The sequence below is a fragment of the Haemorhous mexicanus genome, chromosome 4 (genome assembly GCF_027477595.1).
Source record: "Haemorhous mexicanus isolate bHaeMex1 chromosome 4, bHaeMex1.pri, whole genome shotgun sequence".
Taxonomy (NCBI): Eukaryota; Metazoa; Chordata; class Aves; order Passeriformes; family Fringillidae; genus Haemorhous; species Haemorhous mexicanus.
In genome coordinates, this window is record NC_082344.1 from 23,549,510 (window position 1) to 23,574,856 (window position 25,347).

Here is a 25,347-nt window from a genome sequence, read left to right on the forward strand (position 1 = left end):
TAACTCTGTGAATCTTCTGCTTGAATATGAGGATGAGGAAGGGGAGGAAGATGGAGCTCAAAAATCACGCAAGACTCTTAGGAGATGCCTGATTCAGCAAAACACAGATTTCTCAGCCTCTACAGTCAAGGCTGACTCAGCTTAACACAGTGGTTAAGTAGGCCCATAATTTTACTTGTGACAAATACCCTCCTCTTCATTGAGACGACTCATGCCCTTGCAGTTGCTCAACTACTTTGTGGGTTGTGAACCACCTCTCAGTAAAGTCATCTGGTTACTGTGTACTCTCATTTGAAATTCCATATTGTGAAGGTAGGTACTTTCAATAATGAACACTCTTGGGGCTGTGTCACATGAGATCTTTTGCCTTTTAAATGCAGATGACAAGTTACTAAAAGTGTTTCTCTCCATGTAGCACTTTTTTTTTTTTTTTTTTTTTTTAGTGCTGCTATGTGCTGCATATGCCAAACTTTCTTCTGTGACTATAAAATATTTTACCTGGTTTAGGTTTATTATCTGTCCCAAGAAGAAACAGAAATGCCTTCAGATTTGGTTATCACATTTCACTGAACAATCCTATGAATTTGTTGAACAGATTGACCAGTTATATTAAAATATAATTAGGCATAGTGAACTCATGTGTTTCAAAGTTTAGTTTTGTAAAGATATAAGCATTCAGTTCCTTGTTACTTTTATACCAAGTATGACACTGACCTCTGCGCTCTCACAGAATTCTTACTCAGAATTTCAGTGGAACCTCATTGTTGCTGCTAACTTGTACCTGCATTTTTGTAAAAATCTGTTTTACTCAAAACTCTTTGACTCTATTCTGAATCTGCATTGTTCTGTAGCCTAATAGTTGAAAGTTCTTTGGTTGCATTTGCAGCATAAGCATAGATGTTACAGAATGAACACACTTTATTCCTGTCCAAACCGAAGTCAGCAAAGTCCATGTGTTCCTTCAGTACAAGGAGTTTTATGCGTGTTATTTTTTGGTATGAGAGGATAGTGCATGTATCTGCAGCCTGTCACTTTTGAGTCATCACTCATTTTACTTAATTGTTCTTAATGAGGTAAGGTAGCTCATTTTGGTGGGTGATACAGGAGAGATGCAGTATAAATTGGCAGAAAAACAAGGTATGAGAACTCATAGTTCTTAAGTATTAGTCACAGAGAAGATGGCTATTTCTCTGTTTTACCTTTTCTTTCTGAATTGAATAAAGAACTTAGATGTAATGAATTAAACGCCATGTATTAGACCTCTGCCCTCGCCCGATATTCCAGGGAAATCATTCCTGCTCCTAGACCGGTGCAGCTGAGACCTGTCCTTGGTGAGGAGCTGCTTCTTCAACGTCGTTTCCCTATTGCCTCCTCAGGACCAGCAATGCACCGGGATGGCCACGGAGGAACCGGGAAATAATTACAAAACACATCTCTGGAAAAAGAGGACGAGGGAGTGAAATCAGAGGGCTCCGCCGCCCTTCGGGAAAGGGAAAAATACATATAAATCTCTAAGCAGATGGTGAGTGTAAACACACCGGAGGGAGCTGAGTTCCTCCCGGGGGGAACTCGGACTTTCTCTTCTCCGCTGCTCGCCTCTCGCCCGAGGAGGCCGGGGGCGCTGCTCCGCCCGGGGACACACGGACAGACACGGGGAAGCGCACACACAGCCGCACAGAATACACGCTCAGCATCCTTGGCACACACAAGAGACGGAGGCAGCCCCGCTCCGTGCTGCGGGAACCCGCGCCCCGCACCGGCACCCGCGCGAAGCGCCGCCCCGGACCGCCCCCGCATCGCTCCCTCCCTCTCCTGCCGCCCTCCCTCCTCCCCGCCCGCGCACACACACACACACACACACACACACCGGCCGCAACATGACGGGCGGGCGGACAGACTGACAGACCGGGGCACCGCCGCTCCGCACGGATTATTCTCCCTGCGCCGGGGCGACGCGGCGGAGCAGCGACCCAGCGGGGCGGGGGCGGTGCCGCGCCGCGCTGCCAGGAGGGTCCCAGCCCCCGCCGGCGAGCGGCGAGCGCTGGAGGAGCCCGGCCAGGTAACGCGTTCCCTCCCGGGAGGTGTCGCCAGGCCGCGGGGCGCCGCCGGGTCCCGGGCGTGCGGGTGCCCCGGGGCGGCGGGGCCGGGTCGCCCCGCTCGGCAGGTGCCGAGGTGATCCGGCGGGTGTCGCCCCGGGGCGCGGGCGGCCCCCCTGCCTTGGCCTCGCCTTCCCCGGCCGCGGGGCGGCGGCCGCCGGGCGCCCTGCGCCGACCCGCGGCGCGGCTGCGGCGGTGGGGGCGGCGGAGGATCGGGGCTGCCGGTGCCGCAGCTCCGCGGTGATCCCTGGCAGCCGCGCTCCGGTAGCGCCGGGGATTTGCGAGGGCGGGCGGGCGCCCCGGGGACAGCGGCACCGGCGGCTTTGTGGCGTGGCGGCCGCAGGTGTCCCCCGGGGCAGCGGCGGTGCCGGCGGGGTGGCCTGGGGGAGCGCGAGGCTCGTGGGGCCCGGCCTGCGGGGGACACGGCGCGGGCAGCCGGTGGCCCGCTGGCCGTCGCTCCGGCCTCGCTGCTGCAGGTGAGGGGGAAGAAATCCCTTTTTTTTTGTTTATTTTTTGGCGTTTCTTCTTTCGGTTTCCCCCCCCTCTTCCTCCGTGTATGTGTGTTAAGCAATCTGGAATTAACCAGCGAAAAACGGCAAGAAGTGGTTTCAGAAATGGGAATGGGTAGGGGCCGGCCACTGGCGGTCATGTGTGACCTTTGCCACGGATTCGGAGGCAGTAGCTGGAGGATGCTGCATGCGCTTTCCAAAATCGCATGGCAAGCTTAAAAAGTGGAGCAGATGGTGACGGTAGTGCTTGTTATGGAAGAGGTTCATGGAAATCCTTTATTTCCTCTCGACAGTTTTTGTTTTGCTCCTCCTAGCTAAAGAGATTGTCTTTGACTTTTGGCAAGGAAAGGATGTTGCTGCAAGTTGTCTTGCGAAGGAACAGGGTTATTTTGCTCTTCCACAGAGAAGGGATCCCCCCCTCCCAGCTTTGTCTCTGTTTTTCCTTTGGGATTGACAACAGTAAGTGTCTTGGCATAGACAAACTGAAGTATGCTTTATTTTCTTATTGCACACCTTTATAGTTGAATATAACTAGAAAGGAGACTGAGAGTATTCTCTTATGCCTCTCTATGCCAGATGAGTTTTTCTGTCTAGTATATATTGTACTTGAAGTGTTAAAGTCTCAGGGGGCATGGAGGTAGGGATGTGAGGCAAGGTCTGCTAGTTACTTCAAACAATTCTCCTTGCTCATACTTAAGAAGGAGAGAAAGGAACATGTTGTAAAAGCGGCTGAGGAATATATAAAAGTGAAATATTAATGAACTGAAAAAGCTCAGATAGCGCAGACGTTGTGCCTAATCATTCAGGAGGGTTCTTGTCCTCTTTACAACTTTTCATTGTATGTGTTCCTGTACTACAAATGCAATTGGTATAAAGGATGGTAACGTTTGTATTTATTTAGCTGGAAGCAGTAGTAGTACATCTTGGGATTTTTTTGGCATTAGTGATCATCTCTGGAGTAGCTTCCTTTAGCTGTGATTTTTGAGGCTGCTGTAAGAAAGGGATTTATTACAGAAACAGTAAAAAATACTTCAAGAATGTTTTCTTGGAAATGTAAATGGGAAGGACTGACTCAGGCCTAGAATAACCCAGAGGAAGAACTAGTCTTGGAAAGTCCTTTTAGAGACATCATGATGACGACTGAGACATTATTAATCTCTTGCATCCCAGAGAGCAATGTCCCGTAAATAGGCAGCAGTGCCTCAGGAGAAGGTAATAATGCACAACTGTCCAGGATCTGCTGAAAGTGAGACATAAAAGCAAGGGGTGTTTTCTGCCAACTGAGGTTCCTTTACCTCTTTGAGTCTGGAGTGCAGTGGTCCCTGTAGTTTGATTAACTTCCCCAGCTTGGCTTGGAAGGAAGCTAAGTGCAGCAGCTTTTTGCTATAGTTTGGTGTGGGAATTTAGTTCAGCGGGAAAGTCAGCCTGCAGGGTGAAGTCTTGTAACCCTGGCTCTAATCCTTGGCAGGACTTTTAGGAGCAAAGTTGGCTTGAGTGAGGCCTGCCTTCTGGAGAGCTTGGGGCAGGCCTGAGTAGGGCAGCAGATACTGGGAGCTGTACCAGAAGGATGAGCTGGAGCAGCACATAGGGCATGTATCATGTCTGACTTACATGAGTTAATGTTTGTTTTTTAAGTCTGTTAGTCACAGAAGATGCTGAAAAAGCATCTTGTATCCTCAGGTCTGCGTGTGGTTGTGTGAGAGCACGATCTCTTGTGCTGTGTAAGCTGTATGTTGTTGGATTTCTCCTTTTTCATTCAAACCTAATGTCACATGAGCCTTTGAAGTTGACATTGAAGAAATATTTGGCAGTGTTTTGGAGCTTTTTTTTGCTTGAGTGTTTCGTAAACTGAAAGAGACGTAGAGAAGTTGCTCCATTGGAAAATATTCCCACTCTTCCATGAAAGTTTGTGAGAGATAGTGCAGCTTTGTTGGATTAGCCTATCTGGACTACTAGAAAAAACAATGGACACTGTATATTTTTTATAATGTTAGGAATTACACAGATACAAGTGAGCTACTGAGAAAAGAGGTTTTTTAAATTAAACTCAGTGATAGTTTTTAAAAATCATAAATCTATCTGCATATTCTAGAACCATGATACTTTCCGTGTTTAATTGGATTGTTTTCACTGTAATTTTGGAGGCCTCCTAATAAGAGGAGGCCTTCTTTTACCTATTTACCTTCCCTTGAGGCAAGGGAAGAAGTGAATGTTGCACTGTGGTTTTCCTGAGGTTGATTGCCACTACTAAAGCACAACATGAAATAGCATTCGTGTGTCAGTGAACATATCAATGGAAAAGAAACCCTATGAACACTTAGTCAAATGAAATAGCCACCAGCTCATTGTGGAGAGGAGCTGAACTACATCTTCTGTCCTCTTCTAAGAAGTTACTCTTTGTTGTAAGTTTCAGTGCCTCAGGTCTTCCCCTTGGGAATAGTTTTGCTGAAATTAGAGGGGCTCATCATCAGGTGGGAGGGAGGGAAACAGAAGGTAATACACACATAATGGCAAATAGGGGCTGTGTTTTTCCTGAAAAGTGACTGCAGTTTCTTCAGATTTTTCTCTCAAGATTGCCTTTATTTGACAGTTTTCTGCAGTGACAGTAAACTGGGTTACCTTGGTAAGGTAAATATGTTTCTGTGTTAGACTTTAGCTATGGAGTGTACTGGCTGTGTGAGATGGCATGTAAAATAACAGAACTTGCAAGTACCTAAAATGTACCTTGTCATTTGTACTGGTAAGATTTCATATGTATTCCTGTGCTTTAGCAAGGGCTTGTAATGTTAAGAGTATGGAAGATGCAGCTGTAGATTTTACAGGTATCAGTATTAAACCTCTATAGCTGTAATGGTAGTTAAATATGTGGTTACTTTTACTTGCTGCTTCTTGGTTTGTTCTCACTGCAGTACATAGTGGGCTGTGTTGGTTAGATAATACAAACTCACTCCATGACTGAAGGCTGTAGTATCATTTGTCTGTTGTATGACAATGAAATTATAATAGTAATAATGCTTTCTATGAAGTCTGCTGCCTTTACCTGAAATGTAAATGTCCAACAGAGGATAGTTGGTTTATAGTAAGAGAAAAGAAGTTACAGGCAGGCAATAAGTAAAAGTAGTCAAGTCCTAGATGTGGAAGAAGCAAGATTTTTATTAAAAGTGCACTGTAGTCTTGTTTCATGTGTTTTGTAACTCAGCACAAAAAGTAAAACCACACTGTTGAGAGGGATTACCACATCTGTGATGATGGTTTTGTATCCAAACATTGTATGTTGCCTACACATGGTGCTGTGTTTTTGCCCTGATTATTGCTGTGAAGGTCCACATGAGTGTTGAGATATGGATGTGTAGTTCTTTTCCTCATACTTGGGACATTGAAGCAGTGATGTGTGGAAGTCACACATCTGATTTGTGATAAAGACAGTTGAACTGGAATATGCATCCCAAGTCCCACAGTCTTATCTTAATGGATTAATTGTGTTGATATAGTTTGTTTGATAACCTGGCATAGATGTGGAAACTTGTTACAGATCCAATTACAGGATTGTGTGTAAAGTTATGCAGCATTTTCTCAATAAAGACTAATTACTATCAGGTGGTTTATTTTTTTTTCAGTCTAGGCAAAGGAGCTTTTCCTGGATATTTTTTTTTTGTTGTTGTTGTTAAGTTTGAGAGAAAGCAGTTCTGCACTCGTAGAATGTAATGATGCTTTTACATTATTTAAGGAAATACCACTTAATTTTTTATAATGCTCTAGCATATCAGGAATTTGAGATCTGGCTCAGTCAGTAATGCTTCTGAGGATCACAGCTGTTTTCCAGTGTGAAGAACCAGTTGTGACAGACTGGTAGGAAGCTTTTAAAAACACTCCTTTATAGATTTTGGTAGTGCAAATCATTGCTTCTGAAAGTATATTGTTTGGTTCTAGTGCATATCCAGCTGTGACTTTTTTGCTAATTTCATGCTTGTTTTGGGCCCCTTCACTGATCCTAGTTTGATGTGCCATGTTTAATGTGATCTCTTTAAACATTTTAATAAGAAAATAACAGCTCTAAGTGATGTACTGATTTTGTATAGTAGAGTGGAATTTAAATTTGGGTGGGGATACAGAAGTACTCAACAGGTTTCTCATCTGTGTGTTGCTTGTGGCATAGTCCAAACCTTGTAATTTACCTAGGAAGCAGTGACATCTGTTGAGATGTCACCTCCAAGTGATGTTAAACTGTCACTGTGTGCCATGCCAGCCAGATCTCATGCTGAGAGAAAAAGGAGTCACCCAGTACTCCAAAATGTGGTCAGAGAGGTATGTTGTGCTCAGGTGGCAGGCTCTGCCTACTCTGCCAATATCCAAATACACCAGCAGTTTGTGCTTTGTATTTTGTCCTGTGTGCTAGGTACTAATTCCAAATTCTGGAGTGTCTTCTAGCTTTTATTTTAATTAGCGCAGTGCCAATTTGTGGGGCTATTTTTCAGAACTATACTGCCTCATTTATTTATTAATTTACAGTGTTTTTTCTTAATTTTTTACTAAATGACTGGCAAGGAGAAGAGCAAAGTTTTACCATCTATTTTTGAAGAAGTTTTGGCCAGTGGCAGAATTGCTGCTGATTTGAATAGGAGCCTTGGTAATTGTTTTGTCAGGTTTTATGACTTTAAAATATGCTGGCTAGATTCTTGATGACCAACTCAACATGTTGGGGCACAGAGGCAATGGAAATAGAGTAATAGTCCTGCCAAAAATAGATTGCCTTTCATTTTTTTTTATTAGTTTTCACCACACATATTACTTTATTCTGTGCAAGAATATTTATTTCATTGTTAACACAGAAGCTTTAAATAAGAATTCAGTGTATATATTTGAGGGATGAAAATGCTAAGAAGCTAATTTCATTTGAAGTGTTCAGAAATATTAATAAACTGCCTTGGAAAGCAATTTCTGCAATAATATATTAATGTTTCTTCTCTTGATTTTGCTGAAGGGAGGTGAGTGGGAGAAAATGGCAATAGGGAAAATTATGTGGCTTTCTCCATATTTATTTCCAGTAAAGGGATGCTGCAAGATGATGTATTTTCTTTCACATTCATTGAGACCTCTCAAATACCTTGAGTGCAGATCATGCCTTCAGCTCTAAGTGTAAGGTATCAGTTGTGCTTGAAGTGACATGTTAAGCTTTTAATATTTTAAAAGGATGTTTTAAGTTGGGCTACCCAGTATCTGCAGGAAATGGCATGTCCACGTTGATATCATGTAACATGCATTAGGTTCATTTTGCATGTAGAAGCACAAACTTTGTGGTATAATAGAATCATAGGATCATTAAGGTTGGAAATTACCTCTAAGATCGAGTCCAATCTTTTATCGAATGCCAATGTACCCAATAAACCATATCACAAAGTGCCTTGTTTCATTGTTTTAGTACTTCCAGGGGCTGGGACTCCACCACTTTCATGGGCAGACTGTTCCAATGCTTAACCACTCTTCCAGGGAGGAAGTTTTCCCTAATATCCAGTGTGAACTTCCTTTGGTGCAGCTTCAGGCTGTCTCCCTTTGTCCTGCTGATAGTTGCCTGGGAGAAGAGGCTGACCCACAGCCTTGGGGTGCCTGAGCCACAGCCTCATTTCAGGTAGTTGTGGAGAGTGATAAGGCCTCCCTCGAGATTCATTTTTCCCAGCCTAGAGAACCCTCAGCCTCTCCTCAGAGGGTTCCAGACCCTTTTCTTGTTGAATGACTACTTGGAAGAAAACCCAGCCAGCAAGTGAAGGCACACCTGCATGTCTTGCAGAGGCAGCCTTTGAAGGCATTCCAGTTGATTTCTTCTGTTAGAGGTTACTGAACTGTCAGGGGTCCTGGGCTGGGAGAGCCATGTAGCTATCTCCTGTTCTCTTCTGGTTTTGCTGTTTCCCTGTGTAAAAGTAGGTGTGGTATGAGGAAGGTGATAGCAGGCTCTGCCATCTCTGTCAACAGCAAAAGAAAATGGTTTTGTTGTACATGAATTGAAATTTTGGATTATGTGAATATGTAGTGTTTTGTAGCTAGTTAGTACAGAGGTTACACTGTGGGTAGGACATTCAGGCATCCTAATTTGTTATGGTTTTGAACCTGTTTTTTCAGTGCAGTGGCTGTGAACTCAGGGAGAAATGTTGGCCCCTTAGCCCAGTGGCAAAACTGCTGCTGGTTTTAATGAGGCCTTAATTATACCCTAAGTAATATTTTACTGTATGTCTGTTTGCTTTGTACAACATTTATTTTTTTCAAGGACTGATTTTCAAAAGTTACTGAGCTTGTATTGTTTTGATGGTTTTTGTTACATCATTAAATTCTTAATATTTCTAAAAATTAGGTTATGAGAATATTTCTTACAATAACTAAGTCCAAAAGAGTAGGAATTTTATAATGTTTAAGACTGCAAATGCAATTGATGTGAATAAGTTCAGTGAAAATGAACTGCTTTGTACTTAGAGCTACCTATTCTGTACTAATGGTGGTTATGCAAGGGGATAACACAAGGCATTTTGAGTTTCTATGAAGTCCAGCTGGAGCAGAGATTCAAAAGACCAGGATAGTTAAAATGATTGCCTAAATTTAAAATTTTCAGAAATAGATGAATGATGGGAAAGTAGAAGGAAGAATAGAAGATTTAGGAAAACTGTATGAAAATAATATTGGCTGGAGAGTTGTGAAAAACATGCATATGGAGTAGATGAGGAGTAAATAATAGAAATATGAAGAAATGAGTTTGTCAGGTGATAAGAGCTGACATCACAAATGGTTTCTTTTTACCTGCTAATCTTTATTTTATAGATTTTCTACTTTCCCATCATTCAGCTAGCAAAGTCTGAGACACTTGCTGAGATGGTGAAGAAAAAGTCACAGAGGAGAGGTGGTGGGGAATGAAGGGAAAATCAGCAGTTCTGTTCTCAATGCTCTCTGCCTTTATTCTACTCAACCACAAAACGGGTGTTAGAAGAAATTTAGGGATTAGTCACATGAGCTGCAAGGTAATCTTTATTGTCTTTAAATCCTCATCCCAACGTCCTGATCTTGGTCAATTATGGCTTTGGTGTCTGTCTGTGGCAGCATCTCAGCAAATTTCACACCAGTCTTTAGTACTTGCTCATGGCCCTTAATAAGGGAGCAATGTACAATTGTCTGTTAATGATAGGTTTTGTTACAGATTAAACTTTTAACAGGCAGAAATCGGAACCAGAAGCTACAAGGCTGTTTTACACTGTCAGGTCTGCAGCTCTGCAGCACTTGTGTCTATTTTTAATAGTTTGTTTTGCTAGTTAGCTCTTTTCATTTAGTATTTGCCATGAGCTAAGAACATGCAAATAACCACCTTATGTGGCTTAGCTAAAGGCCTAATAACTTATGCATCTGAATCTTCTTTGGCAAGAGACATGTATAATTTTTACCTGTAATAGTTTCAATTTCAGGCTGTTAGCCGGTGAAGAAGACTAGGGTGTCAATATCCTAGTAAGCAACTCACAGGATGGGTTAGCTAAAAAGTTCATTCAAGTCATATTAACATAATATTCCCAAGACAAAGTGGGGATAAATTGTCTGGGGTAAATATTCCATACATATATGTGTTTGTGTGTGTGTATATAAAATACAAATATTTTCAGTGGAAGAAGGTCAACAGTGGTGGTTTCAGTTGAAAGCTGTGCTGTTTTTAATGTGGAATAGTGAGTGGTTCAGAAAAAACATGATTTCTTTCATTTATTGCTTCAGAAACAGTAAAATTGAAACAGAAATCCACTCTCAGATTTGCAAGTAGGGGGCAGGGGTAGGCAGAAAATGACAAAAGCAAAAAAAAATGCTACTTATCCCAGTTTTAAGTAGTTTATTTCATTGTGGGTAAGATGCTTCTCAAAGCTGTATATTGCAATACACACATTATTTGTAGCCTTGATTTGAGAGGCCTCAGGATGATAGTGTCTATTGAAGAAGGTGAGCAAGAAGTTACTGTTGGAAAAGGGTGAAAATTTTAGGGTTTTGTCCATTTTCTCATGCTTTCATTTGAATTTTATTGACATCTTGCATTATAAATGTTTGGTTATGATTCTGTATGCTTTGAGAATAGTTAATGGGGGAAAATGTATGTATAAAAGAAGCAATTCCCTAATCACAGTAATGATTCTTACAGTTGGCATAGGACAATGCATGTGACGTCCAAAATGCTGAAGTTGAACATCAGAGAAACCCTAAAACACTTACACAGCACTATATATTCTGCAGCATTTTCTAAATATAGACTAAGTCCTTGTCATAAAGAGTTTGTATAGTTAAAATAAAGCAAGACTTGACATGACACAGAACAGCTTGAGAGAGGCATGAGCTCTAGGTGAGGAACTATGAGAAATTAAACAACTGTTTGGAGTGAAGGATTTTTGGAAGGCTTGGGAGGACAGTGAAGATGGTTCTCCCCTTCAGCTGAAGAAAAAAAAAAGGAGTTTAAACTCCTTTTGTTGCTTAGTTTCTTTATTAGTAGGTTTTTAGAAACCACTATTTATGTCTAATTTATAAATAAATAAAACCAGTAACTATATGAAATCTACAGAAGTTTTTTTTTAAATAAGAAAGGAAATTAAAGCTGTTGTCAGATGTACACATGTGGGTCTAGATCCTCAGCTACTGTTACAACTTCCTGCAATGGAGATCAATTCAGGTATAGCTTGTAGCTCCTGTTTGTATTTATTAGGCTGAGCAGTAGCTGCTGATGGCAGTGAAAGAAGGATGGAGTAGGCAGAAAATGCAATAGCTTTTGATCTACAGTGCCTCTAGCACCCTTTCCTTGGTATGTTATTGGCTCTCCTCTGTTCCACTTGAAACTAGTTTTCTGTCCTAGTAGTTAAAAATGAAGCTTGCAAACTTTTGGTAAATTATGGTGCTTGGACAAAAAATGGAAGCACATTACAGAGGAAACAGCTTCTCCTGATTTTCTATGGAAACAATACTTGTTTAGCCTACTGTCCAAGGATCCTACTGCACAAGCTGCACCAGATGTTTTTGAACTTCTTGGTTGCTTTCAGGGATGTTTGACAAAAGATTGGAATGAATTAAAAATTGATTGAAGTTTTATTAAGTTTTGAGAAATTAGAGGAGAGACACTCATGTAAATTCTCTGGCTGAGAGAAAGGCTGCATTTTATGATCAGTATCAAAGAGTCCACCTAGGAGAGGAGTCTTGTATGTGTCCCGGCTGCTTGCAGCTTCTTAGACATTGAAATGAACCAACCACAGCATGCAAATCTGTAGGTAAATAGGCCTTGTTAGGTCTGGCATTCATAATGGCATATGAGGGAAAAAAATCCTGAGTGCCCTTCTTAAGTTGTTGTTTGTTTGGGGCTTGGTGTTTTATGTTTTTGGTGTTTTTTTTTTTTAATGGTCTTCCTCCCTTCCCCTGGGTTATTTTATATCACCTCTTTGAAAGTGGTGGGTGGAGCGCTTATTCAGGGTGTTGGACTGACGCCTGCTTGATGAGAATTGATTTGTTTTAGCCCTTCTGTTGTATCCATTTACAACACCTGAAGATTTGCTTTTTTTTTTTTTTTTTTAATTACTTATTCACCTGATGTCCTCAAGCAACCATTTTACAGCCATGAACCTTTTATTTAACTCAGCTTTTGACTGGAAAGATATCGGGTATTGTGTTTTTTAATTGGTCGGTTCACATTGACACTCAGCACGTCTATGGCAGAAGCAAAGAAGGCCAGACTTCTCTTTGTTCTGCGGTGTCAGAAAAGAATAGAAAGCCCAAACAAACCCTGCTGTGAGGAAGGCACAATTGAATTGGTTTTGCTTTGAACTAACCTGGGTGCTTGAAAGAACAGACAGAAACTGTGCCTACTCAGTGAAGTGTGTATTGGGCTGGCTGGCCATAGTGTAATAAGGGAGGGAAAGGTCCCAGTTACAGATGCTCAGCTGAAGGTGGGAAACCAGTGGTTTATGTATGCTCTGCTGCCACTCAGCTTCTCTCTGGTACCTCTGTTTGAGGTTTGTTAAACATAGGGAAGTAGGAGAAAACCTCAGAGGCATCTGCTTTTCTGTGCAGTAGCAAAACACTTAGCAATTAGTTGTGAATGCAAAATCCAAATATTTGTATTCAAATAGAGTGCATTCCTACTGAAGCGTTTTGAGTGGTTTGTTGCTCTAGTAGAAAATGAGCTTAGAAATAAAGCAAGGGAGTCTTTGTGTCAAGAGAAACTTAATGGAACGTTATGTTTCAGTACTTCAGTCTTTATGCTAAGATTTGGAAAGCATATTACTTTTCTGAACCATACCTGAGCACAAATTGTGGTGAAGAACATACAGAAAAAATGTTGAAGAGAGCGACTCTGAAAAATAATGATATTGTTTAAGTGTTTGGCACAGTAAGGACATCAAACCCCTCCTCATGTGTTTATTTTGGAAAAGAGTTTGGGCAGGGCAGTCCTGTGATTATTCAAGTCATGTTTGGATATAAAATGAGCTTGGTTTGCTCTGTCGGGCAGGTGTTGCTGCATTCCAGTAAAAAACGTTTGCTGAGCTTGTGTGCAAAAAATGCACCTGTTTATGGGAAGGACAATTTCAGCTGAGATAAACTGGTCTGCAGGGTACAGCAAAGTGACTCAAGGGTGAGCCATCCTTTTTTGAGCTGGGATTCTTCCTTTGGCACTGTGATAGTTTTGCCTTTGCTCCTGTTAGCTATGCTTCAGTCAGTGCTGGTTGGACTTCAGTTGAGCTCTGGTTACTGTATGCGTATGTTAAAAAGACCTTTTGTAATTTATGCATTATGAATGATGGTTATTGAGGAAAGTTATTTCATGGGCTACTTTATTATCTTGAATACAGCAGCTTGTAATACTTAGGGGTTTACCAGAGGGATTTAACGAAGCTGTGACAATAGAAACAATTACGGGGGGGTAGAAAGAATCCTTGAATGTATTATTTTTATTTCCCTGGAGTTAATCTTCACATATCAAAGTAAATTAACCAGAATATGCTGCCTCGATGTCTTCTGGATTCCCAAGTCAAAAGCTATTATGAAGAAAATGTGATTCTCTTTATTCCCTGTCCTACAATCCTCTCTCACAGAATGCTCTTAGTGAAGTCTGTATAAGTGAACAGAGTAATATTCTGCATGTGTTTCTGGTATTAGGGGAAAGACACTAGTCACTGGGATATGTACAGGTAAAATTGTTTCAGGAGGTATTTTTGCTTCCTGAATCTTCAGCTCTTGCCACCCTCTCAGTTTCCATCCAGCTGGCTGGTGTCACCTGTCTTCATGTTCTTTGTTATCCCAAGGGTTCACAGCCTCTTGTCTGGGTTTCCACCCAGAGCTCAACCTGCAGCTTGCAAGCTGAGTAGCCTGCACCAGGTGTATTCCTCAACACTTCTATAGAGTCTTTGCATGCCTCGCTTTGTCCCTGTGATGCCCTGAGGGATTGCTGTCAGAGTGGCATTTGCTGAAGAGGTCAGGTTTGATGGAAACTGAAATTGTAACTTGGCTAGAGGTGAAACAGAATATATTTTGTATTTGTTTATTTGCCTAGGAGTAGATACATGCAGAGATGAATATCAGTGTAATCCTCAAACTGCTTACTATGTTGTGCTAATCGCTACAGCTACATCTGATTACAAAAGAAAAAAGGGCCACTGGTAGGCTTTAAAAATTTCTGCCGTCTGTCCTGGTGCTTCCCCTCCGTTCACCGTAAGGATGTATTGTGAGAGGCTAGACAGCCTCCCCGTGTGAGGCTAGCAGCCTCTTAGGCTGGTTTTACCTTCTGTCTCTCTTTTGGACTCTGTTCAGATGGAGCAGCATGTGGGTCTTCAGTTTTACCAGGACAATGCAGATCCTCATATCCTGTGCTTCAGCTGTTTAACCTAGCAGCTTTGGATTTGGGACCTTCACCCTTTGTGTCTCTTCACCACAGCTTGCAGTGGAGTTATCACAAGGAAGAGATCTTGTAAGTTTGTTCTAGCAAGAGAAACAGTGTGGCTTCTTAAATCCTTGGGATTTTAGTTCTTGTGGAATGGTTTCACACTGCCTACCCTTGTTAGGTGAATGCATCTCCAGATCCCTGCCATGTAAATAACTGTATCCTTTGGGTACGCTCTGGATCAGGCTGGTCCTTTGTCCTCATCTGACTCTTGACTGTTTCTGTCTCTTTGGGAGATCTGCCTAGATCTGAAGCCACAGAAGGCGGGGGATAGCATGGACTTCTAGCAGGAAAATAGCTTTCCTGCAGCTCCTAGCCTGCTGTCTGGTGTGCACGAGTTAGTGTAGCTGAAATGGACAGGATTACTTGTGACAGTGTGGAGGAGCAGACTGATGTCTTTGGGAGAGCTGAGGGGGTGCACTGTTTACAACAATGTTGTTCATGCTGAAGTACTTCATTCATCTAAATCACATTTTGTTCTTGTCCTGAGTGTAACAAACACCATGTTATTAAAGCTAGTAACAACCACCATGGCTTTTGAGAAAATACTATCATTACTGAAAAGCTGGGTTAAGCTCTCCCTACATCCAAAAGTAATTCAAGCTGCTAATGGGGTTTCAGGACTCTTCCCTAGAAAGTGTAGGCAAGTGATGGAGATGAAGAAAATAATATACAGATAGCAAATTTGAGAGCTAATCCCTGTATTTTAAAATGTTCAATGAATAATTTAGAAAAATATTTTAAATATTTAAAATGTATTTAAAGTGCTATTTCAGCAATTCCTGCATCTTGAGATTTTTCTTTCTCATCTTTTTTGGTTCATGATGGAGGTTTCAGGTATGCTGTTATTTCCACCCCTTAGGCTATAATGAAATGAAGTATTATTTCAATATATTAAATTGTTGATGTCACTGCTTGGGCAAAGCTAGGCATGGAGACCTAAAGGATTTTCATTTCATGATGAAAATCCATTGTAATAAAGTTGTGACTTTCATAGAAAAAGCTGGGTTTAATTGGATTTATTCACACAACTTGATGGGAGAAAAGAGTGCTCTTAGAAAACATGATAAAATAATGATCAAGTTTTAAAGTCTCCACAAAGTATATATTCTTTAGATCAGTTGTGGTGTGAAAAATGGTATTGGTAAGGTTTTTTTATACTTAAAAAAAAAAAAAAAATATATATATATATATATATATTGTTTATTGTTTGTCACTGGCTGTCACAAATGAAAGTAGCTGTAGCCAGTTAAAACAAACCAGAATTTAGCATGCTCTTCATGCAGTGGGTGTGTAAACTTGAAGCTTCATGCCAAAATGTGTGTTGATAGTTAAAAGCATGTGTGTTCTAAAGGAACTGCAGGACAAATTGAAGTCCAGTGATTCCATATATGCAGAAATTCTGGCATGAAAATGGAAGGAGAATATTTTGGGGGGGATTGGTATCTTAGGTTCTTCTTGAGGACAAGATTTTGCAGGGTGTGTGGTCTGGTTGCAACATCAGAATGGCTGTACCAGATCCAAGTTCTGCCTTCACAACACACCCTCAAAAGTGTTTAAAGCTGTAGAAATGTGGAAGTCTCCTTGAGAGCTGGTTGTGTCTGCAGTGCCCAAGGTAATGCAAATTGCATGAGCTGACAGTCTTATTCTGTGAGCTCAGGGAATGCTGCTGATCTTCTTTTTGTTTTTTGAACTTAGATAATCCACTGTCCCATGTGGCTAAACAAGGGAGAGAGATCTTGTTTTCTACGCATTTAATGATGGCAGCAATTTCTTGGCAGCGGAATTAATTTTTTAGAGTCTGTAACATGACTTCAGATTAACATTATATTACTTATAGCTAATGATATTTTAGACTCTCAACTCTATTCACTGGAAGAAAAAAATCTTCTCTCTAGAGGTATTTGTGTTTTACATCTGATCTCTACTTCTTTCTTATATAGTGTGTGTGTCACAGTTTGACCCTTTAATAGATAGAGGTGTGAAAAGCACAGTGGTCGTGACTAGCATCACTTCTTTTCAAAAATTATTTCTTAAACTTTGAGATTCTACATGAACAAAAAGGTTGTTGGTGTATACATAATAAGAAGAATTCAATTTCAGAGTGATCTGTGCTGCATAATAAGATGAACTCACTTGTACAGGGTTCGTTTTAATAAGCTAAATGAAACATTGAATGAATAGGAAGCAAAGATTTAGGTCACTCTTAAACTACATTAGAAAAACAGTGACTCACTGAAGTAGTGGGTCACCAATTGCCTTGTCACACAGGGGATGAGGTTACAGTGTGTCTCTGCATGGGGGACTGCTGAGCAGAAATACGGGAGGTGTTTTTTGTACTGTATATTTTGATAGTGAGGCTTGCTGGATCAAGTCAGTTTGGTGTCTTACATGGAAAAAAATAGGATGTTCTTTCATGGAGGATTTAAAGAAAATGAGGGAAGCTTCTTCAAAAATCAGAAAATGTTTTACCCTGAGGGGTTAAAAATGGGCTTGTTTGATTTAACAGGGAAAAAAAGACTTTATGAATACAAATATGGAAGTGCAAGTGCAGGTGAGAGGAAGGCTCTGGAAAAAGAATGGTGTTTAATAGTTGGAAGTGCAAGAAGTGATTCTATAAAACCTGGAATCTGAATATGAAAGAACTAATTTCTGTAGACTGTTATATAGGAGGTTGGAAACAGTGCTCATTTTGGTTACTGCATCCCTAAAATCTGAGAATAATAGAACTATTCCTGGGATGAACACAATCACATGGTAAATTTTATTTTAAGGCACTGTGATGGATGGATTAAAAATGTAATTGTTTTAGGAGTGCCCAGGTATTTTCTCTTTGAAATATTTTTACAATGGAAGCAATTTTCACTCTGCATGCTGATTACTCTCTCCATTAATTTTTTTTACAGCTTAGAATAGGGAAATGATCTAGCCTTTTCCATCTTCATGTTCTTACACATGAGGACAGACTTAATAGAAAAGATGATGGAGAGAGGTTAATTAATTTAATTGGTTTCCATGGGACTTATAAAAATAAATATGGATACAGCTCATTTTCTCATGGAAGCCTGTTTTCTGTAAGCCTAATAGACTGAGTTAAATTTGGCTTAAAATCTCTTTGGAGGAACTTACTTTGATGTGGCCTAAGGGATAGGATGGCTCATGTTTTTGGGGTTTAGAGGGATCCAGGACCTGAGAAGTGCTTTCCTCCATCCTTGGCAGCAAATGTCATCCCCCAGGCCACTGTGGAAGTGGCACCTATGTCGTGTGCTAGACTGTGCTCAAGAGGAGGTGTTCAGCCCTGTGTGTGTGATCCCTGAGCAGCTGTTCTGCATCTCCTGCAGGTGACAGGCAGATGGAAGTGTCTCCTGTGCCTGATGCAGCCCACAGGCTGTCTTCTGGATGGCCCACGTGGCTGGCCAGTGCTCCTGGTGGAATCTCCTGCTGGCCTGAGTGGGTTTTCTAACAGCTTGCAATGCTGTTGGGTGTGAGTATGCTTATAAAAGCCTTGCTTTGCTGAGAATGCTGAATGAAAAAGATGAGGCATCTTTCTAACATAGAAACTGACTGTTCATGAGTTTTTCTAGCCAGAAACTTGTTTCTTCTCTCCCATTCATGACTGCAACTTCTTTCCATGTTATCTGCTGGATTTTTGCCTTTTACATCTGTGGGTGCATGTGGTTAGTCAGTCCCTAGCCCACATTAGCATGCTGTGCTGGGAGGAGCCCTTGGAGAGCATGGCTTAGCTCTGCTTAGGCTTTGCTGTACAAGCCTGTTGTTAGACAAAGCTTCACATTGAATTCACATTTTCATTATGAAAATGTGCATCTAATTGGTTCTTTCAGCTAACTGAAATGAAAGATGGGTGGCATCTGTTTAATAAAGTCCATTATCGTCTGGAGATTAAAGAGGGAAATACATTGTTTGCTGTATCTTAGTGTATCAAATCTGTGTTTCTGTAGGGGGTTCAGTGCTGACCTGGAGTTTTAGAGGAAACTTGGCGCAGTCAGCACGTATCTTGAAACTGTTAGGAACAGGTGACCATATTGATATTTTCTTGGACTCTAGTGGATATCAAAATATTATACCTGTATATTTGAACCCACAGAAAGTGGAGGTGTGTGAAAGATAAAAAAAATTAGCAGTCTTTTATCTGAGCTGTCCCATACACACATCCTAATTTAACCAGGTTTCTCATTTATTTCCACTGCGATTCACTGTATTTTTAGGAACTTAGCATATTGTATTTTTTCTTTCTTTATTTCTTTGTATTTTGAAAGAAATTTTTGGGCTGGGAGTTGGAGTCAAACATTGACACAAACCTGAAAAAGTATGTAGGTACTTGAGAAATGCTGTATATTGTCCTCAACTTTGCTGTAGCTGGGTATTTCAGAAGCTTGTCATGGAAGCATTTTGTGGGGGGAAGTGTATGGAGGACACATGGCATATTTTTTTGGCAGACTGTGGACTTCTGATGCTCTTGTGTATAAGCAAAGACATAATGCTTTCTTTTTATAGGTATTGTGTGTTTGTGTGACATGTATATGTGTGTGTATATATACATATGAGAGCTGATTTTATGCTACACTATTGCAGAGTAAGTGTTGTAAGGTATAATTAGACAAGCTATCATTAAACTACTACTGACTTATGTAGTTTAGGATTATATATAATTTCATTTTGGATTCAGGCCATTTCTCTCATGTGGTTTCCATGTCTGTGATTTCTTGTTCCTCAAAATACAGTTAAAGATTCAGCAGACATATACAGCTAATGACACAGAGAGAAATTCAATGTTTTAATGACTTGAAGTGCCGTCCATTTCTTTCTTTATTAAAATATTATGTAGTACTTAATCTGTGCTCGTGAAATAACAAAGGTGTAACCACAAAAATACAAAAATACACAGCATCTGTGGTGAAGCTGAGCCTGAGATATTTAGGATATTGTAAATAAAGGGTGTGTTTAAAGGCTGCCCTTTGTGCATCAGCTAAAACTGCTGTTACGCCATGTCATAGCAAGAGACTGTAGTGGGAGCTCTGGTTGAGGGGTTGCTTGCCATTGTTTTGGTGACTGAGGGATTTTGGTGGGGTTCCCCTGCTCCAAGAACTGTCCTTGTTTCTGCCCAGTCAGTTGTGGCTTAGGATAAATTCCTGGACTGGTTTGGATCATCTTCTTCAATACCACAGCTCAGGGTATAGCAAAAGAGGCCATTGCTGGTGCCTGTGAGAGAAATGGAAATGTGCCCTTGTGGAAAAGTGTGGACAATGAGTGGTACAGCTAGAGAGGGACAGCATTAAAGGGCCTGTGAGGAGGAAATGGAGAAATTTGGCCTCAAGGGAAGAGAGATGTTTTGAGTGTACATGAACAGGGTGTGTGCTAGGAGCTTGATATTGTCTTTATGGGATGACAGTAGAACTGCTGGCTTTGAATGATGCTTATTTTGCCACATCACAGCTGGACAGCTTGGGCTCTTTGGAATTAACCAGTTCAGCTGGACACCTGCAGAGGCTTTCAGAGAAAAGGCAGTGTCAAATGGATAGCTGACAGTGAGCATTGCTTCTCTTCTCTTTTTATCAGGAAAAAATTCTGAACAAACATAACTCACACTATGCTTGTGCATATATGCTGTTCAAAATATACATATTTACATAGGCTTCAATCCTTTTGCATGCATGATTTCTGTGATAAAGTGAAAATTGTATGTAATGTTTGAATAAATGTTTTTGTCAAGATTTCTGCAGTAGTGATTTTAGAAATAGGTTTGTTTTTTTTAAAATTTGCTTTTCTCTGTGAAGTGTGGTTTAGTTAAAGGTAGCTTAAGACTTAAGAACAAATACCTGTTCTGCTGTAAGAATAAGGAATGCTTTATTAAAACAAAGTGCATATATTTTTCAGCTGCTTGTAAGCTTCCCCATCTCCTTACCAAAGCAATAAATTTTAGTGCTTAAACAGTGCTTGACTTTTCCAGAACCACCTTACAAATATTAATTAATTGTTTTCCTGGGTTGGAAAAGCTGCACTGTGCAGACATGTGGGTAGGAGTGATTGGGGACAGCCAGGCCAGCAGAGCAGTGTGTCTTGCTGCACCTCATTATTTCCAGTTGTAAAGATGATTGTCAAAGGTGCCAGCCACCTTTAACTGTCCTTCCCTCTTGATGGCTTTTATCTGGAGGAGTCCACCCTGCATATTGCTTAATGACACCTCTGAGAATGCACCATCAAGTCTTGCCTCATATGTAATTTTAGGCCCACTAAGATTTTCACTGGAAAACAATTAGTACTGTGATATTTTCATAGTGTGCCTCCAACTAGCAGTGATTAGCATTTGCGTGGTGCTTTCCAAATAGTGATCTTGAGGAGTCTAATGAAGTTGGCATTTCCCTGTTTTGGAGATGTATAAAAAAATTAAAGGTCAGAGAAGATGGAATTAGAAATAGCATATTGGACTTCCGGCAAATAGCTTCTCTTAAAGTGAATGAATAAGGTTGTCTTAATGTGGTAAACAGAAGTGCTTTGAATTATGAAAAACAGTAAGATTACAGGAGTTGAGGTGCAATATATTTCACATCCCACGCTTAAGTCAGAGAAAAGGAAAAGCCAATATCCGCGTTGAATTGGGTTCACAGTAAGATAGTGAGTGCATACACCTGAGAAATTGTGTAGGAATTGATTGCTCTTTAGTTCCCTTAACAGATTAATTAGCAATGGCCAAGTAAGTTTAACTGAGTAGCAACAGCCAAAACTATTGTTTGAGACCACACCTATGTGCTGCAGTCGACTTTGTGTTGCATTTTGGCAGCAGAGGAGTCGGCACAAATCTGTTTAAATCCCAGTTTTGTTACCAAGCACATCAACCTATGTTCCTCCTGAGCACTTGAGAATCACTGAAATGCTTCTTTCCAGTGCTCTTTTTTCACTGGTACATCAAAACCAGGACTGCTGCTGCTACAGTCTCCTCACCTCCAGCTGCCAGTTAGAGGCATTACATTACGTGCTTCCCTGTGTTTGGTGAGGTGTGGTCATGATGTGTGCCCTGGATTCCTGCTGATCCTTCTGTGTTAGTTGCCTGGACTGCTTCTTGCAGTTTGAGTGTCCTTTTTTTTGTGCATCATGCCCCATCCTGTCCAAGGAGAGCAGGATGTCATTTCCAGTGATCCCACTTGGAGTAAAAAGATTGAGTAGGAAAGGGAAGATGGTATCAAGAAAGGAGGAAATTCAAATGAATTAAAGGCAGGAGATTAATATTCACATTAGTCAGACTTTTTTTTAAAATCTGGTATTAGGTTTTTGTAGAAGAATGTCTGCTACAGATTCAGGTAATTGTATATGCAAACAAAAAATGGCATTAAAGACTCCAGTAATCAGTATATTCTTCTTTGTAGAATTGAGCACAATTTTTGATTCATTCTGAATTCTGGCCTTTACAACTGGTAATGGGTTGGATATCTGCAATTCTTTTTACCCTCAAGAAATGAGAGCTGGGGACATAAATCATTGTGTTGTCAAGTACCTAAAAGTGTGCTAAAATCCTGTGGAATTACAGATTCTGATCATTATGTGCAGCAAAATGATTACCTTTAAATGACAGAATTTGTTTTTTCAGTTGAAAAAGACAGCTAGACTCTAACACCATCATTAGCACTGATTATCTTCAACGTTTGTCTGTTTGTGTTTTACTTCAAGAGCCACTTCAGGATGGATGAATATTTGTTAGAGGCACCTTGTTGTCGCCAGCTGGAAAGTTGACATATGCATACACAAGTTAGTCGTAGATAAAAGCAAACTTTGCTTTTTAGATCTTAGTTTTAGTACTCCTCTTTGCTTAATGGTGCTCTCCAGTTCGTTTCAAGTCCTCTCCGTTTTTGTGTATAGCTTTCCTTATGATACTATATCTTAATATTTAGGAATTTTTTTTTTGGAAAAAAGCTGAAGCAGCTAATATTTTTTTTAAAAAAAGATTGGTCTCAGTAGGTGTAATTAAACACCCAGTTTGTCACCTCAGTAGAAATTCTACTCTTGTCCTAGTATTTTGTTGCACTGTGTCTGGTCACACTTGGTTAATGTGTTATCTGAACTTTTGATCTGATCTGGGCAGTGGTGAAGTTCTTAAGTTGATCTCTGAATTACTAAATTAATTCATTGCCTATATGAATATAAGCAATGCAGTGTTGCACATAGGCCTATACTTCTAGTCTTCTCTTAATTCAGAGGAATAACTCTGCTTTGTTTTCTGTCTACTTATACTGAAAGACTTACCTTTGGAACATAGGATTTTCTCTTTCTTATTTTTGGCAGCTGAGGTTCTTTCAAGCATGGTAAATTCTGTGATCAGAGAAGGAATTCTGAAGTTATTTTAAATGTGAGGTTCTAATTGCTGCTTATTAAGAAGGCTGAGTTTCCATATTAGCTAGAAGGAATTAAAAAAAAAGTCTTTATGCTGAAATCTCTTATTTGCAATCCTAAACTTTTTAATTGTCTGAGTATCAGATCTGATTTGTTTGTACAATTTTTTAGAAAATTATCAGAATAGTGTTGTGGATGGTAGTCCTAGAAGCTCAACAGAAATTAAAACATCTCTGCAGCCTAAAAATACACACCCTGGGATGTAGATAGAGTATCACATAGCTCAAACACAGGCTTGGCCTATTGCATATGCAAATCATGTTATGATTTCCAGTATCAGAGTAGGTTTGATGTCCTTGATCACTGGTCAACCAGGGGTTGCTTGGAACTCCTCAGGTAGTGGGAGGACTGATAATGTGTAAAATTTGGTCTCAAATTTAGGCTGTTATGAGCCTGCAGTAACTCTGCCAAGCACAGTAGGGTTATTCTATGTTTATGTCCAAATAGATGATTATCCAATTACTTCAGTACAAGAAAGACTAGAAGCCATTGAACTGAAAGATATTTGGCTTTATCAAGGATGTTGATATTCATCCTTAAATACTAAAATATAAATGAACATAGAAGAAAAGAGAGTGCTAAGAACAGCCTGTTTCTTCTAGCCATGTGGTTGTTACTAAGAGCTTAATAGCGAGGTAGGTGTTTTGCATCTGCATTGGGACATTCCTTGTGGAAGCATTGAGCATAAACACTGCATATCCCAGCAATTTTTGCAATTTAAATCATGGGATGGTTTCTAGCAGGAAATGTCATTGCACACTGCCTGCTTGAGGTCAGTGAGTTAAATATTGGAGTTGGGTTCTAACAGGGCTGGATAATTTAATAGCCCATAACAGCATCAGCAGTTAGACAGGTAAAGATAAAGGTTCTCGTGCTTTGCTCTGTAAGCTGATTGCAGTGGGACCTGTGGGGTCTCTTCCCTTCTCTGCTTGCTTCAAGGCAGTGCAAGAGCTGCTCTCTTAAGAGTCAAATCACCTTTGTAAAAGGAGAAATAGTAGACTTAGAAGTTCAGTGATCTCAGCTTATACAGTGGGTGTTGCATTGCTCTGTCTATTCCAATAAAATGCTTGAAAAGCAGAGATGTTACAGGAGGGTTGGCACAGCACCCATGGAGGGATGAAGTGCTCTGCCTGACTAATGCCCAAAATGTTATTTAGGGTAAAGGAATAGAAGCAGCTTTGTGTAAGTTAGAGAATTTACAAGTGGATTAGGAGCTCTTCATCTCCATGTCAGTACAGATGGATACCTTGATAGAGGGAATCTGGTAAGCTTTTGAGAAAAAATGTTTAGAACTGCCATACTGAGACTATTAGCTAATCAGAGCTGAACAGCTTTAATCTGTTTGTTTACTGCTGAAAAAGTACACACAAGGAAACATAGAATAAAAATTGAACTTACAAGTGAGTAAAATGTTTCTTGTTTGTTGATTGGTCATACTTTTTAAAATAAAATCTGCAGTCAACTAGTGATGTAAGAGAAGGAAGCAGGGTACCTGCACCTGACAGTTAGATTTGGAGTAAAACCCTTCTGCTTCTTTGCATCTGCTTATTCTGATCTGGCTGCAATTTTTAAGCATGTTCTCTCTTGATCTGGACTTTATGAAACAATGTTGTGCAGAAGGTACCAAGTTCTTTGGAGATTACTTACCGGCTGGATCAGTATGTCTTAGCATCGAGTTTGTGCTGTAATGTGTTACAAACTCTTATATCCAGCCTGGGCATGAAGAAGATTTCATTATAGTTAGGTTTTTAGTGGTTAGGGGGGAGCTGTTGGCCTAAAATATTTATTCTAATAGTCTGTGCCCCTCTTTATGTACATTGCTACTATTTTCCCCTCACATTTTGCTGGAAGTCTGTTTCCTTCTTTATATTTCCTTTTTTCTTCCAGATTTCCGTATTTAATGGGGTGGTGAATGAATATTAAGTGTTGAATGATTGTTTACTGTCTACTGACATTGCAGTAAACTGAAATATGAGCTTTTTTCTAAACCAGATGAAAACTATAATAAAAAAACCCCACAACTATTTACTGTCTCAAGCCATTTAGGGTTGAACTTTATCCCTCATTGCATATTTAACTGGAAAATTAGAACCTGCCTAGGCTGAGATGCTTTATTGGAGACAATACCCTGACATGTGTGAGCTGTTGCTCTTCAGCACATCTGTCTTAATCATTTGGTGCATTAGGGCTACAGGCCTACCTAACATTACTCACTGTCCTCATCAACAGATACTTCAAGGAGCTTGGTGTGTGAATAAGATAAGCTTTAATGCTGTGCACGTTTAATGGATAAGTGAAAAACAAATGCATAGGTTTTTTTGTTTCATTTTATAGAAGCCTAGTTAGAGTAGTGCGGGGGGACTTAGGGTTTCCCCCCCTTTCCACCTTTCTTTGATCTTGTAGTCACAAAAAA

The 25,347-nt window shown here is 40.4% G+C and overlaps 1 protein-coding gene across 9 annotated transcripts in view; it reads left to right on the forward strand.

Annotated features, from left to right (window-relative positions):
- Positions 1-1,830: 1,830 nt before the first annotated feature.
- Positions 1,831-25,347, forward strand: part of CCSER1 (coiled-coil serine rich protein 1) — a 620,227-nt gene continuing 596,710 nt past the window's right edge. For 5 of the 9 annotated variants that reach the window (XM_059844116.1, XM_059844117.1, XM_059844118.1 and 2 more), the window contains exon 1: positions 1,832-2,059. The gene's annotated coding sequence lies outside the window, so the exon portion shown is untranslated. Of the gene's footprint in view, positions 2,060-2,451; positions 2,573-25,347 lie in introns of those variants that run through there. The other 4 variants (XM_059844113.1, XM_059844115.1, XM_059844121.1 and 1 more) reach the window with 3 other exon arrangements.